The sequence below is a fragment of the Chlorocebus sabaeus genome, chromosome 5 (assembly GCF_047675955.1).
Source record: "Chlorocebus sabaeus isolate Y175 chromosome 5, mChlSab1.0.hap1, whole genome shotgun sequence".
Taxonomy (NCBI): Eukaryota; Metazoa; Chordata; class Mammalia; order Primates; family Cercopithecidae; genus Chlorocebus; species Chlorocebus sabaeus.
The window spans coordinates 42056209-42070752 of NC_132908.1; the positions used below are offsets into that span (position 1 = coordinate 42056209).

Genomic DNA, 14544 nt, shown 5'->3' on the forward strand with positions numbered 1-14544 from the left:
TCTTTATAGATTTTTTTCTGAAGATATTTTCCTTTTCACCAATGGCTTCAAAGGATAGCAGAATATCCCTCCACAGATTCAAAAAAAAACAGTGTTTCCAAAGTACTCCATCAAAAGAAAGGTTTAAATCTGTTAGCTGAATGCACACGTCATGAAGCCATTTCTCAGAAAGTTTCATTCTAGTTTTCATATGAAGATATTTCCTTTTTCACAATAGGCCGCAAGGCACACCCAAATATACCTTCACAGAATCTACAGAAAAAGTGTTTCCAAACTCCGCATTCCAAAGAAAGGTTTAACTCTAAAGTAGTTTTTTCCAGTTCTGTTAAGAAAGTCATTGGTAGCTTAATGGGGATGGCATGGAATCTATAAATTACCTTGGACAGTACGGCCATTTTCACTATATTGATTCTTTCTATCCACGAGCATGGAATGTTCTTCCATTTGTTTGTGTCCTCTTTTATTTCATTAAGCAGTGGTTTGTAGTTCTCCTCAAAGAGGCCCTTCACACACTGTGTAAGTTGGATTACTAGGTATTTTATTATATTTGAAGCAATTGTGAATGGGAGTTCATTCATGATTTGACTCTCTGTTTGGCTGTTATTCGTGTGTAAGAATGCTTGTGATTTCTGTACATTGATTTTGTATCCTGAGACTTTGCTGAAGTTACTTATCAGCTTAAGGAGATTTTGGGCTGAGATGAAGGAGTTTTCTCAATATACTCTCATGCCATCTGCAAACAGGAACAATTTGACTTCTCCTTTTCTTAATTGAATACACTTTATTTCTTTCTCTTGCCTGATTGCACTGGCCAGAACTTCCAACACTATGTTGAATAAGAGTGTTGAGAGAGGGTATCCCTGTCTTGTGCCAGTTTTCAAAGGGAATACTTCCAGTTTTTGCCCATTCAGTATGATATTTGCTGTTTTTTGTCATGAATAGCTCTCACTATTTTGAGATACATTCCATCAGTACCGAATTTATTGAGAGTTTTTAGCATGAAGGGCTGTTGAATTTTTTCTGCATCTATTGAGATAATCATGTGGCTTTTTCTTTGCTTCTGTTTACATGCTGGGTTACCTTTACTGATTTGCATATGTAGAACAAACCTTGCATTCCAGGGATGAAGCCCACTTGTTTATGGTGGATAAGCTTTTAGATGTGCTGCTGAATTTGCTTTGCCAGTATTTTATTGAGGATTTTTGCATCAATGTTCATCAGGCATATTGGTCTAAAATTCTCTTTTTTGTTGTGTCTCTGTCAGGCTTTGGTATCAGGATGATGTTGGCCTCATAAAATGAGTTAGGGAGGATTTCCTCTTTTTCTATTAATTGAAATAGTTTCAGAAGGAATGGTAGGAGCTCCTCCTTGTACGTCTGGTAGAATTCAGCTGTGAATCCATCTGGCCCTGACTTTTTTTTTTTGTTGGTATGTTATTTTTGCCTCAATTTCAGAACCTGCTATTGGTCTATTCTGGGATTCAACTTCTTCCTGGTTTAGTCTTGGGAGAGTGTATGTGTCCAGGAGTTTATCCATTTCTTCTAGATTTTCTAGTTTATTTTCATAGAGGTGTTTATAGTATTCTCTGATGGTAGTTTGTATTTCTGTGGGGTCAGTGGTGGTATCCCCTTTATCACTTTTTATTGCATCTGTTTGATTCTTCTATTTTCATCTTCATTAGTCTTGTCAGCAATCAATTTTGTTGATCTTTTCAAAAAACCAGCTCCTGGATTCCTTGTTTATTTGAAGGATTTTCATGTCTCTATCTCCTTCAGCTCTACTCTGATATTACTTATTACTTGCCTTCTGCTAGCTTTTGAATGTGTTTGCTCTTGCTTCTCTAGTTCTTTTAATTGTGATGTTAGGCTGTCAATTTTAGATCTTCCTTACTTTCTCTTGTGGGCATTTAATGTTGTAAATTTCCCATTATACACAGTTTTAAAGAGCCCACATTGCCAAGACAATTCTAAGTCAAAAGAACAAAGCTGGAGGCATCATGCTAACTGACTTCAAACTATGCTACAAGGCTACAGTAACCAAAAAAGCATGGTACTGGTACCAAAACAGAGATATAAACCAATGGAACAGAACAGTGTCTTCAGAAATAATGCCACACTCTACAACCATCTGATCTTTGACAAATCTGACAAAAACAAGAAATGGGGAAAGGATTACCTATTCAATGAATTGTGCTGGGAAAATTTGCTAGCCATAAGTAGAATACTGAAACTGGATCCTTTCCTTACTCCTTATACAATAATTAATTCAAGATGGATTAAGGACTTAAATGTTAGACCTAAAACCATAAAAACCCTAGAAGCAAACATAGGGAATACTATTTAGGACCTAGGCATGGGAAAGGACTTCATGTCTAAAACACCAAAAGCAATGGCAACAAAAGCCAAAATTGACAAATGGGATCTAATTAAACTAAAGAACTTCTGCACAGCAAAAGAAACTATCATCAGAGTGAACAGGCAACCTACAGAACCTGAGAAAATTTTTGCAATCTACTCATCTGACAAAGGGCTAATATCCAGATGCTACGAAGAACTCACACAAATTTACAAGAAAAAACTAACAACCCCATCAAAAAGTGGGCAAATATGAACAGACACTTCTCAAAAGAAGGCATTTATGCAGCCAGCAGACCCATGAAAATATGCTCATTATCACCAGCCATCAGAGAAATGCAAATCAAAACTACAATGAGATACCATCTCACACCAGTTAGAAGGGCAATCATTAAAAAGTCAGGAAACAACAGGTGCCAGAGAGGTTCTGGAGAAATAGGAACACTTTTACACTATTGATGGGACTGTAAACTGGTTCAAACATTGTGTAAAACAGTGTGGTGATTCCTCAAGGATCTAGAACTAGAAATACCATTTGACCCATCCATCCCATTACTGGGGATATATTCAAAGGATTATATATCATGCTGCTATAAAAACACATACACATGTATGTTTATTGTGGCACTATTCACAATAGCAAAGACTCGGAGTCAACCCAAGTGTCTATCAATGACAGACTGGATTAAGAAAATGTGGCATATATACACCATGGAAGAGTATGCAGACATATAAAAGGATGAATTCTTGTCCTTTGTAGGGACATGGATGCAGCTGGAAACCATCATTCTCAGCAAACTATCACAAGGACAGAAAACCAAACACGGCATTTTCTCACTCATAGGTGTGACTTGAACAATGAGATCACTTGGACACAAGAAGGGGAACATCACACACTGGGGCCTATTGTGGGGTGGGGGGAGGGGGAGTGGGAGGGATAACATTAGGAGATATACCTAATGTAAATGATGAGTTAATGGGTGCAGCACACCAACATGGCACATGTATACATATGTAACAAACCTGCATGTGGTACACATATGCCCTGAACATAAAGTATAATACAAGAAAAAAAAAAAAAACAGAAATGATAAAGATAAAAGTAGAAATCAGTAAAATTTAAAATAAAAAAGAGAAAGGTTTAACTCTGTGAGATGAATGCACGCATCACGGAGTAGTTTCTCAGAATCTTTCTTGTTTTTATCTGAAGATATCTGTCTTTTCACCATAGCCTCAAAGTGCAACAGAATATCTCTTCACAGATTCTAAAAAAACAGTGTTTCTGAAGTGCTCCATAAAAAGAAAAAATTGACTCTGTGAGCTGAAAGCACACATCACAAAGCAATTTCTTAAAAAGCTTCTTTTTAGTTTTTGTCTGAAGATATTTGTCTCTTCACCATAGCCCTCAATGCACTGCAAAATATCTCTCTGCAGATTCTTCAAAAACAGTGTTTCCAAAGTGCTACTTCAAAAAAAGGTTTAACTCTCTGAGATGAAGGCACACATCAGAAAGCAACTTCCCAGAAAACTTCTTTCTAGTTTTTATCTGAATATATTTCCTTTTTCACCATATGCCTAAGTGCACTCCCAAATATACCTTTGAATATGGTAAAAGAAAAAAAAAGTGTTTCCAAGCTTCTGCATCTCACTCTGTGAGATGAAGGCAGACATCACAAATCAGTTTCTCAGAAAGCTTCTTTTTAGTTTTTATCTGAAGATATTTCCTTTTTCACAATAGGCTTTAATGTGCTACAAAATATCCCTTTGCAGACACGAAAAAAACAGTGTTGCCTAGCGACTGCATCAAAAGAAAGGTTTAACTGTGTGAGATGAATGAACACAACCCAAACCAGTTTCTCAGAAAGCTTCTTTTTACTTTTTATCTGATGATATTTGATTTTTCACCTTAGGCCTCCATGCATTCCACAATATCCCTTTGCAGATTCTACAAAAACAATGTTTCCAAACTGCTCCATAAAAGAAAGGTTTAATTTTGTGATATGAATGCACACATCACAAGGCAGTTTCTCAGAAAGCCTCCTTCTGATTTTAATCTGAAGATATTTCTCTTTTCACCATAGGCCTCAGTGAGCTCCCAAATATACCTTCACAAATTTTGCAAAAACAGTGTTTCCAAACTGATTCATCAGAAAAATATTTAACTTTGTGAGATGAATGCATACATCTCAAAGCAGTGTCTCAGAAACCTTCTTCCTAGTTTTTATATGAAAGTATTTCCTTTTTTACTAAAGGCTTCAATGTGCTCCCCAATATCCCTTCACAGATTCTACAAAAACAGTGTTTCCAAAAACTTCTTTCTAGTTGTTATTGGAAGATATTTCCCTTTTCACCATTGGCCTCAAAGTCCTCCCAAATATCCTTTCACAGATTTTACACAACCAGTGTTTCCAAACTGCTCCATCAAAAGAAAGCTTTAACTACGTGAGATGAATGCACACATCACAAAGGAGTTTCTCAGAAAGCTTCCTTATAGTTTTTACTGAAAATGCTTCCTTTTCCTCCACATCCATAGGCCTCAATGCATTCAAAAATATTCCTTCACATATTCTACAAAAACAGTGTTTCCAAACTGCTTCATCAAAAGAAATATTTAATTATTTGATATGAATGCACACACTACAAAGCAGCTTCTCAGAAAGACTCTCTCTAGTTTTTATTTGAATATATTTCTCTTTTTGACATTAAGGGCTCCCAAATATCCCTTTGCAGATTTTAAAAAACCAGTGTTTCCAAAATGTTCCATTGAAATAAAGCTTTAACTATGTGAGATGAATGCACACACCACAAAGCAGCTTCTCACAAAACTTCTTTCTAGTTTTTATCTGAAGATACTTCCTTTTTCACCATAGGCCTTTGAGTGTTCCCAAATATTCCTTCACAGATTCTGCAAAAACAGAGTTTCCAAACTGCTTCATCAAAAGAAAGATTTACCTCTTTGAAAAGATGCACACATCACACAAAGCAGTTTCTCAGAAAGCTTCTTTCTAGTTTTTAATCAGAAGGTATTTCCTTTTTCACCACAGGCCTTAAAGTGATCCCAACCATCCCTTCACAGATCTACAAAAACAGTGTTTCCAAACTGCTCCATCAAGAGAAAGGTTTAACATTGTAGATGAATGCACACACCACAAAACAGCTTCTCAGAGAGGTTCTTTCTAGTTTTCATCTGAAGATATTTCTCTTTTCACCACAGGCCTCAAAGTGCTCCCAACTATCCCTTCACGTATTCTACAAAAACAGTATTTTGAAACTGCTCCATAAAAAGAAAAATTTAACTCTCTGAGATGAAAACACACATCACAAAGCAGTTTCTCAGAAACCTTCTTTCTAGTTTTTACCTAAAGATATTTCCTTTTTCAACATAGGCCTCTATGCATTCCCAAGTATCCCCTCACAGATTGTACAAAACAGTGTTTCCAAAATGCTCCATCAAAATAAATATTTTTCTTAATAAGATGAATGCAATCATTGCAAAGCAGTTTCTCAGAAAGCTTCTCTTTAATTTTTATCTGAAGATATTTCCTTTGTCACAATAGGCTTTAATACACTCCCAACTATCACTTTGCAGTTTCTACAATAATAGTGTTTCCAATCTGCTCCAACAAAGGAAAGATTTAAATAGGTGAGATTAATGCACTCATCCCAAAGCAGTTTCTCAGAAAGGTAGTTTCTACTTTTTATCTGAAGACATTTCCTTTTTCACCATAGGCCTCAATGGGCTCCTCAGTATCCCTTCGAAGATTCTGCAAAAACAATGTTTCTAAAGCTTCTTTCTACATTTTATCTGAAGATATTTCCTTTTTCACCATAGGCCTCAACATTCTCCTGAATATCCCTTCGCAGATTCTACAAAATCAGTGTTTTCAAACTGCTCCATCAAAATAAAGGTTTAACTCAGTGTGATAAATGCATGCATCATCACAACACAGATTCTCAGAAATCTGTTTTCTTGTTTTTATCTGGAGCTATTTCCTTTTTCATCATAGGTCTCAATACACTTCAAGATATCCCTCTCAGTTCCTACAAATACAGTGTTTCCATATTGCTCCATCAATACGATGGTTCAATTCTGTGAGATGAATGCACATATTACAAAACGGTTTCTCAAAATGCTTCTTTCTAGTTTTTATCTGAATATATTTTCTTTTTGACCATAGGCCTCAATGTGTTCCTCAAAATCCCTTTGCAGTTTCTACAGAAACAAAACCTTCTTTCTAGCTTTTATCTGAAGATATTTCCTTTTTCATGATAGGCCCCAATGCTCTGTGTAATATCCCCACGAAAATTCTACAGAAACAGTGTTTCCATGCCGCTCAAACCGATGAAATCTTTAACTATGTGAGATGAATGCATATATCATGAAGCAGTTTCTCAGAAAACTTCTTTCCAATTTTTATCTGAAGATATTTACTTCATCATCCTAGGCCTCAATGCACTCCCAAATATCCCCTTGCAGATGCTACAAAAACATTGCTTAAAAACTGCTCCATTGAAATAAAGTTTTAACTCTGTGAGATGAATGTGCACATCACAAAGCAGTTTCTCAGAAAGCTTCTTTTTGATTTTTATTTGAAGATATTTCCTTTTTCTCACCAGGTCTCAATTCTCTCTGAAATATGCCTTCACAGATTCTTAAACAAACAAACAAACAAACAAACAAACAAAAAACAGTGTTTCAAAACCACTCCATCAAAATAAAGGTTTACCTCTGAGAGATGAATGTGCACATCACAAAGCAGGTACTCCGAAAGTATCTTTATAGTTTTAATATAAAGATATTTGTCATTTCACCATGGGCCTCAATTCACTGCAAAATATCCTTGGCAGATGCTACAAAAACAGTGTCTCCAAACTGCTCCATGAAAAGAAAAGTCTAACACTGTAAGATGAATGCACTCATCACAAAGCAGTTTCTCAGAAAGCTTCTTCCCACTTTTTACCTGAAGATATTTATTTTTCCACTGTAGACACCAATGCACTCCAAAATATCCCTTAGCAAATTCTACAACAACAGTGTTTTGATACTGTTCCATCAAAAGAAAAGTTTCACTCTGTGAGACTAATGCACACATCATAACACACTTTCTCAGAATACTTCTTTCTAGTTTTATCTGAAGATGTTTCTTTTTTCACCATAGGCCTGAATAAGCTCCCAAATATCCCTTGGCAGTTTCTACAAAAACAGTGTTTCCAAACTACCCCATCAAGGGAAAGGTTTATCTCTATGAAATGAATGTACATGTCACAAAGCAGTTTCTCAGAAAGCTTCTTTCTTATTTTATTTGAAGATATTTCCTTTTTCATCATAGGCCTCAGCGTATTCCCAAATATCCCTTCACAGATTCTACAATAACAGTTTGTCCAAACCGGTTCATCAATAGAAATGTTTAACTTTGTGAGGTTAAACATTTTTTTTCACAAAGCAGTTTCTTAGAAAGTTTCTTTCTAGTTTTTATCTGAAGACACTTCTCTTTTCAGCATAGGCCTGTATGTGCTCCCAAACAAGCATTCACAGATTCTACAAAAACAGTGTTTTCAAACAGCTCCATCAAAAGATAGCCTTAACTCTAACAGATGAATGTACACATATCAGAGCAATTTCTCAGAACGCTTCTCTCTATTTTTTATCTGATTTGTCTATTCAACCTAGGCCACAATGCAATGCAAAATATCCCTTCGCTGAATCTACAAAAACAGTGTTTCCAAACTGTTCCATCAAAAGACAGGTTTTTCTCGGTAAGATGAAACCACACATCACAAACCCATTTCTCAGAAAGCTTCTTTCACATTTTTAACTAAAGATATTTTTCTTATCAACATAGACCTCAATGTGCTGCAAAATATCCCTTTTCAAATTCTACAAAAACAGTGTTTCTGTACTGCTCTACCAATAGAAAAGTTTACCTCTGTGAGATGAAGGCACACATCACAGAGTATTTTCTCAGAAAGTTTTCTAATTTTTATCTGAAGATATTTGACTTTCACCACAGACTTGAAGAGGATCCCAATTACCCCTTTGCAGATTCTGCAAAAACAGTGTTGCCAAACTGCTCCATCAAGAAAGTTTTAATTCTTTGAGATGAATGCACACATCACAAAGCAGTATCTCAGAAAGCTTCTTTCTAGTTTTTATCGGAAGATATTACCTTTTTCACCACAGTCTCCAGTGTGCGCCAAAATATCCCTTGGCAGATTCTACAAAAACAGTGCTTCCAAACTGCTGCATCAAAAGAAAGGTTTAACTCTGTAAGATGAATGCACACATCAGAAAGCAGTGCCTCAGAAAGTTTCTTTTTATTTTTTATGTGAAAATATTTATCTTTTCACCATAGGCCTCAATGTGCTACAACATATCCTTACACAGATCCTAAAATAACATTGTTTCCAAAGTGTTCCATCTAAAGATAGTTTTAATTCTGTGAGCTGAATGGACACGTGACAAAGTAGTTTCTCAGAAAGCTTCTTTCTAGTGTTTATCTGAACTAATTTTCTTTTTAACCATAGGCCTCAATGCACTGCCACACATCTCTTGCCAGATTCTACAAAAACAGTGTTTCCAAACTGCATCATCAAAACAAAGGTTTAGCTCTGTGAGATAAATTCACACATCACAAACCAGTTTCTCATAAAGCTTCTTTCTAGTTTTTATCTGAAGGTATTTTGTTTTTCAGTATAGGCTTCAATGCGCTCCAAAATATCCCTTCGCAGATTCTACAAAATGTGTTTCCAAACTGCTGAATGAAAAGGAAGATTTTATTCTGTATGATAAATGCACACATCACAAAGGAATTTATCAGATAGCTTCCTCCTTGTTTTTATCCTGGGATATTTCCTTTTTCAACATTGGCCTTCATGAGCTCCCAACTGGCCATTCGCAGATTGGACAAAAACTGTTTTCCAAACTGCTGAATCAAAATAAATTTTTACCTCTGTGAGATGAATGCATAGATCACAAAGTGGTATCACAGAAAGATTCCTTCTAAGTTTTATCTGAAGATATTTCCTGTTTCACCATAGGCCTGAATGTGCTCCCAGGTATCCCTTCACAGATTCTAAACCAAAAATATTTTAAAACTGCTGAATGAAAAGAAAGGTATAACTCTGTGAGATGAATCCACACATCACACAGCAATTTCTCAGATATTTCCTTCTAGCTTTTACCTTGGGATGTTCGCTTTTTGACCATTGGTCTCAATGAGCTCCGAAATGCCCATTCACAAAATTTACAAAATAATGTTTCCAAACTGCCGAATCAAAACAAAGGTTTACCTCTGGGAGATGAATGTAAACAAGGCAAAGTGGCTTCTTAGATAACTTCCCTGTAGTTTTGCCCTGGGATATTCACTTTTTTGTCACTGGCCTCAACGAGCACTGAAATGTCCACTCACAGAATGGACAAAAACAGTGTTTCCAAACTACTGAATTGAAAGAAAGTTTTAACTCTGTGAGATGAATGCACACATCACAAAGCTATTTCTCAGACTGCTTCCTTCTGGATTTTATCCTGGGATGTACACTTTTTCACCTTTGGCCTCAGTGAGCTCCAAAAAGTCCATTCCAAGAATGGAAAGAAACAGTGTTTCAAATGACTGAATAAAAGGAAAGGTTTAACTCTGTGAGATGAATGGACACATCACAAAGCAGTTTCTCAGAAAGAGTCTTTCTAGTTTTTATCTGAGGATCTTTCCTTTTTAACCATAGGCCTCAATGCACTCCCACATATCTCTTCACCGATTCTACTAAAACAGTGTTACCAAACTGCTCCTTCAAAAGAAATGCTTAACTCTTTGAGATGAATCCACACATCACAAAGCAGTTTCTCAGAAAAATTCTTTCTAGTTTTTATGTGAAGATATTTCCTTTTTCACCATAAACTTTAATGCGATCCAAAATATCCCTTTGCAGAATCTACAAAAACAGTGTTTTGAAACTCCTGAATGAAAAGAAAGATGTAACTCTGTGAGATAAATATACACATCACAAAGCAGTTTCTCAGATAGCTTCCTTCCTTGTAGCTTTTATCTTGGGATATTTCCTTTTTCAACATTGGCCATAATGAGCTCCCAATTGTCTATTCGCAGAATGGACAAAAACAGTTTTTCCAAACTGCTGAATCAAAAGAAAAGTTTACCTCTGTGAGATGAATGCACACATCACAAAGTGGTGTCACAGAAAGATTCCTTCTAGGTTTTATCTGAACATATTTTCTTTTTCACCATAGTCCTCAATGTGCTCCCAAATATCCTTTACAGTTTATACAAAAAGTGTCTCAACTGCTGAATGAAAAGAAAGATATAACTCTGCAAGATGAATGCGCACATCATTAAGTGATTTCTCAGATTGCTTCCTTCTGGGTTTTATCCTGGGATGTATGCTTTTTCACCATTGGTTTCAATGAGTTCCCAAACGTCCATTCAGAAAATGGACAAAAACATTGTTTCCAAATGGCAAAATCAAAGGAAAGGTTTAACTCTGTGAGATGAATTGACACATGAGAAAGTGGTTTCTCAGAAAGCTTCTTTCTAGCTTTATCTAAAGATATTTTCTTTTTCATCATAGGCCTAAATGTGCTTTCAAATATCCATTCGCAGATTCTACAAAAAGCGTTTGCAAACTGCTGAATGAAAACAAAGATTTAACTCTGCTAGATGAATGCACACATCACAAAGCATTTTTGCAGAAAGCTTCTTCCTAGTTTTTGTATGAACATATTTTATTTTTCATCATAATCCTCAATGCACTCCCAAATATCCCTTCACAGATACTACAGAAACAAGATTTCCAAGCTGCTTCATGAAAAGAATGATTAGCTCTGCAAAATGAATGCCAACATCACAAAGATGTTTCTCAGAGAGCTTCCTTTTACTTTATAACCTGGGAATTTTTTTTTTTTTTTTTTTTTTTGCCATTGGCCCCAGTGAACTCCAAAATGTCCAGTTGCAGAATGGACAAAAATAGTGTTTCCAAATTGCTGAATCACAATAAAGTTTAACTCTGTGAGATGAGTGCCTACATCACAAAGCATTTTCTCAGACAGTTTCTTTCTAGTTTTTACCTGAAGATAATTCCTTTTTCACCATAGTCCTCTATGTGCTCCCAAACATCCCTTCACAGATTATACAAAAGCATTTTCCAAACTGCAGAATGAAGGTTAGTGTTTAACACAGTGAGATGAATGTGCACACCACAAAGCTGTTTCTCAGAAAGCCTTCTTGTAGCTTTTATCTTGGGATATTTGCTTTTTCACCATTGGCCTCAATGAACTACCAAATGTCCATTCACAAAGTGGACAAAGACAGAGTTTCCGAACTGCTGAATCAAAAGAAAGTTTTAATTCTATGAGATGAATGCATGTATCACAAAGTGGTTTCTCACACAGCTTCCTTCTAGTTTTTATCCAGGAATATTCTCTTTTTCGTCACTGGCCTCAATGAACTCCCAAATATCTTTTCACAGAATGGACAAAAACACTCTTTTCAAACTGCTAAGGATTTAACTCTTTGATATAAATGCACACATCACAAGGCGGTTTCTCAGATAGCTTCCTTCTAGTTTTTATCCTGGGATAAATGCCTTTTCACCATGGACCTCAACGAAGTACGAAATGTTCATTCTCAGAATGAACAAAAACAGTGTTTCTAAACTGCTGAATGAAGAGTAAGATTTAGTTCTGTGAGATAAATGCACACATCACAAAGCGGTTTCTCAAATACCTTCCTTCTAGTTTTTATCTGAAGATATTTTCTTTTTTACCATATGCCTCAATGTATTCCTAAATAATCCTTCACTGATTCTACAAAAACAGTGTTTCCTAATTGCTGAATGAAAAGAAAAGTTTAAGTCTGGGAGATGAATCCTCAGAACAAAAAGCATTTTCTCAGGTAGCATTTTTAGAGTTTTTATTCTGTAATATTCTTTTTTTGCCATTGGCCTCAGTGAGCTCAAAAATGTCCATTCGCACAATGAACAAAATAGTGTTTCCAAACTGGTGAATCAAAAAATATTTTTTACTCTGTCAGATCAATGCATACATCACAAAGTCTTTTCTCAGAAAGCTCATTCCATATTTTATCTTAAGATATTTTTTCACATAGGCCTCAATGACCTCCTAAATGTCTATTCACAGATCCTACAAAAACCCTGCTTCAAAACTGTTAAATGAAAGGAAAGATTGAACTATTTGAGATAAATGCACACATCCCAAAGCAGATTCTCAGAGAGCTTCCTTCTAGTTTTTATCCTGGGGTATTTACTTTTTCGTCTTTGGCCTCAATGAGTTCCCAAAAGGCCATTCGCAGAATGGAAAAAAACAGGGTTACCAATCTGCTGAATGAAAAGAATGCTTTAACTCTGTGTGATGAAAGCAAACATTACAATGCAGTTTCCCCGAAAGCTTATTTCTAGTGTTTACCTGAAGATATTTTGTTTTTAACCGTTGACCTCAACATGCTCCAAAATATATCCCTTCACAGATTCTAAAAAAAACAGTGTTTCCACACTGCTGAATGAATAGAAAAGTTTAATTCTGCCAGATGAATGCAGATATCACAAAACCGTTTCTCCAATTGCTTCCTTCTAGTTTTTAACCTGGGATGTTCACTCTTTTGCCATTTGCATCAATGAACTCCAAAATGTCCGTTCACGGAATGGACAAAAACAGTTTCCAAACTGCTGAAGCAAAGAAAGGTTTAATTCTGTGAGATGAATGAACACATCACAAAGCAGTTTCTCAGAAGGCTTCTTTCCAGTTTATATCTGAAGATACTTTCTTTTTCACAGTAGGCCTCAATGTGCTCCCAAATATAATTTTGCAGATTCTGCAAAAACAGTGTTTCCACATGGCAGAGTGAAAAGAAAGTGTTAACTCTGTGAGGTGAATGCTTACATCACAAAGTAGTTTCTCAGGTAACTTCCCTCAAGTTTTTGTTTGTTTGAAATGAAAGGCCTCACATATTTATTACTGAACCCAGCCAACCAACGCATTCATAATAGATTCAGAGAGGAAAATACATCAAACTCTCCAGAGAGTGGTGACATTTTCAGTTTGATACAGTAATGCGATCGTGACCTTCAGACAGCACAAATATATGTGCCATCTCATGTGCAATTCCTTATAGACCAAGCTTCGTTCTTCTCCAATGTCTCCTTTTGGAATTGTACCTTATTTTATTTCCAGTTTTCATCCGAATCCACTGGGGAATCGGATGATTTTGCTTTTGTTTCTTGGCCAGGAATCACTTAATCCTGAAAGTCTTGTGAGAAGACATGGTGAGAAGTGGAGGCAAGAACACACCATGATGGCAGAGAAAGGAAAAGAGCCCCTCTAGTTTTTATCCTGAAATATTCCCTTTTTCATCATTGACCTCAATGAGCTCCCAAATGTCCATTCTCAGAATAGACAAAAAAGTGTTTCCAAACTGCTGAATGAAAAGAAAGTTTTAACTCTGTGAGATGAATGCACACATCACAAAATGCCCTCTCAGATAGCTCCTTTTAAGTTCTCATCCTGGGATTTTTACTTTTTTGCCATTGACCTACATGATCTCCCAAATGTCCATTTCCAGAATGGACAAAAACAGTGTTTCCAAACTATGAATCAAAACAAATCTTTAACTCTGTGAGATCAATGACATATCACAAAGCAGTTTCTCAGAAAGCTTCTTTCAAGTTTTTCTCTGAAGATATTTTCTTTTTCACCATAGGCCTCAAAGCACTCCCAAATATACCTTGACAAATTCTACAAAAACAGTGTTTCCATACTACTGAATGAAAAGAAATGTTTAATTCTGAAAGATGAATTCACACATCACAAGGCAGCTTCTCAAATACTTTCCTTCTAGTTTTTATCCTGGGATATTCCTTTATTGCCATTGGCCTCAGTGAGCTCCCAAATGTTCATTCACAGGCAGGTCAAAAACAGTGTTTCCACACTGCTGAATCAAAAGAAAGGCTTACCATGCAAGTTGAACGCACACATCACAAAGCAGTTTCTCAGAAAACGTCTTTGTAATTTTTATCTGAAGATATTTTCCTTTTTACCTTGGTCGTAATTGCACTTTCTAATGTCCATTCACAGAAAGGACAAAAAAGGTGGTCCAAAACTCTGAATGAAAAGAAAGGTTCAACTCTTCGAGATGAATGCATACATCACAAAGAAGTTTCTCAGATA

At 36.0% G+C, this 14544-nt stretch overlaps 1 pseudogene; it reads right to left on the reverse strand.

The window, feature by feature from the left end:
• Positions 1-13486: 13486 nt before the first annotated feature.
• LOC119627645 (large ribosomal subunit protein eL39-like) lies at positions 13487-13642 on the reverse strand (annotated as a pseudogene).
• Between the last annotated feature and the right edge of the window lie 902 nt (positions 13643-14544).